This window comes from Opisthocomus hoazin, unplaced genomic scaffold (assembly GCF_030867145.1).
Source record: "Opisthocomus hoazin isolate bOpiHoa1 unplaced genomic scaffold, bOpiHoa1.hap1 HAP1_SCAFFOLD_151, whole genome shotgun sequence".
Classification (NCBI taxonomy): Eukaryota; Metazoa; Chordata; class Aves; order Opisthocomiformes; family Opisthocomidae; genus Opisthocomus; species Opisthocomus hoazin.
The window spans coordinates 92501-95000 of record NW_027448877.1 but is presented as its reverse complement, the minus strand read 5'-3'; the positions used below and the strand labels follow the sequence as shown (position 1 = coordinate 95000).

The 2500-nt window shown below is 47.6% G+C and overlaps 1 pseudogene; it reads left to right on the top strand.

Annotated features, from left to right (window-relative positions):
- LOC142359622 (28S ribosomal RNA) overlaps nt 1-2500 on the top strand; it is an 8464-nt pseudogene that overhangs the window by 3608 nt on the left and 2356 nt on the right.

The window sequence follows — 2500 nt, the reverse complement described above, 5'->3', positions numbered from 1 at the left end:
CTGAGGGCACACCGGTGGTAAAGGTCCCCGACAAAAATCCATCTTGTCCATGTTGTGGGAACCGGATAGGGAAAATGTCGGGGCTTATTGAACATCTAAAGAGAGTCCATGGTAAGAAAAAAGCGTTGTTTCAGTGTGCTAAGTGTGGCAAGACTAACGTTAAACATCATAGTATTGCCTGCCATTATCCGAAATGTAAGGGGGTTGAAACATCTCCCCCTGTCGGGGGCTGGGCCTGTGAGGAATGTGGGCGAACGTTTGAGACGAAAATTGGCTTGGGACAACATAAGCGCTCTGCGCACCCAGCCGTTAGGAATATCGAGCGGATTGCCGCCTCCCGCCCGAAGGAGTGCTCAGCCAGAGGGGTACATCGGCAGTGTTGGACTGAGGAGGAGGTGGAGTTGTTACGGAGGTTGGATAAACAGTACGAGGGAAGTAAGAACATCAACAAATTGATTGCTGAGCATATTCCATCTAAATCAGCTAAACAAATAAGTGACAAAAGAAGGGGGCTTCATAAGAGCCCTGTAAAGAGAAGGGAAAAAGATCAGGAAAAGCAGAAATATCTTGAGAGTGAAGGGTTACATCTGCCGGGCATTGAATCACGGGTGGTTGGGGGACTAAGGTCCCATTATCGAAAGGTCATTTCAGATTGGGTAACATCTGATAAATTGACCGTTCTTCGGGGAATGTTTGAGGAAGTGATTGAAGGTGAGAAAGATCTATCGACCTTGGTCGATGAGGCGACCCAAGACCGCTGTGCATGTCTGTTCTTTAAGTCCCACGAGTTGAAAGCGGTCCAAGGTGGAAGGCCCAAAGTAACCCGGAGGGTTCCCTCTTCTGAACCACCGAAGGTGTGGATGAAGAAGAGGGCCAAAAAGCGAGGGCATTTTCTGAGGTTCCAACGGTTGTTTTACCTCGATCGAGGGAAACTTGCCGGGATTATCTTGGATAATGTGGAATCCTTGCGATGCGGCATCCCGCTCGATGAGGTACACGCGGTGTTCAAGTCGAGATGGGAGATGTCAGGAACATTCAAGGGCTTGGGGGCCTTTGTCACTGAGGGACAGGCAGACAACTCCGCATTCCAAGCCATGATTACGGCAAAAGAGATCTCTAAAAACATCAATGAGATGAATAAGAACGCGGCGCCAGGTCCTGATGGGCTTAGTTTGCGGGATCTCATTAAAACTGATCCCCACTATACCCAGCTGATGGAATTGTTCAATCTCTGGTTGGCCACAGGGGTTATACCGGACGTGGTGAAAGAATGCCGGACGGTATTAATATCTAAATCGGCCTTGCCCGAGCGCCAAAAAGACATCAATAATTGGCGCCCAATTACCATCGGATCGATTATCTTGAGATTATTCTCAAGGATCCTAACTGTAAGGCTATCTAAGGCATGCCCTATTAACACACGACAGAGGGGCTTTATTAAGTCATCAGGGTGCGCGGAGAATCTAAAATTGTTACAACTTTTGATTCGAAGCGCGAAACGGGAACATCGCCCCCTGGGGGTGGTCTTTGTGGATTTAGCCAAAGCCTTTGACACGGTGAGCCATGAGCACATCATCATGGCCCTCAGGCAAAAGGGAGTGGACGATCATATTGTCTCCCTGATTACCAACATGTACCTGAATGTTAATACTCGCATTCACCTGAAAAATGATCAATCGGACCCCGTTAGAATATGCATCGGGGTCAAGCAAGGTGATCCAATGTCTCCTATTTTATTTAATTTATCGATTGATCCTCTGCTGTGTAAGCTTGAGTCTGAAGGGAGTGGGTTCCAGCACTACGCGAAAAAGGTAACATCTATGGCTTTCGCGGATGATTTGGTACTGCTGAGTGGGTCATGGGAAGGGATGAAGGATAACATCACGATACTAGAGGCCTTTTGTGAACTTACAGGCCTCAAAACACAGGGGGAAAAGTGCCATGGCTTTTTCATCCAGCCAACAAAAGACTCATATACGATCAATGACTGTCCACACTGGACAATTAACGGCACCCCCATTAATATGATTGAACCAGGTAGCTCTGAGAAATATCTAGGGGTTAGAGTCGACCCATGGATCGGAATATCAAAACCGGAGCTACTGGAGAAACTGCAGGGATGGTTACACCAAATCCACAGTTCTCCACTTAAACCTATGCAGAAAGTTGACATCTTGAAAGGGTACATGCTCCCACGATTATTCTATCTGGCAGACCAAACCGATGTGAAAGCCACGTATCTCGAAACCCTTGACTTAGCAATACGATCAGCTGTCAAGGAGTGGCTACATTTACCATCTAGCACATGTGACGCCCTCCTGTATTCCAGCACTAAGGATGGCGGACTGGGTATTACCAGGCTTCTGGGACTTATCCCAAGTGTTCAGGTCCGAAGGCTGCATCGTATCGCACAGTCTTCTGACGAAATAACAAGAGAGGTGGCCCGAAATGAGGGAATAGAAAAGGAATTTCAAAAACTATGGGTAACAGCTGGTGGAGA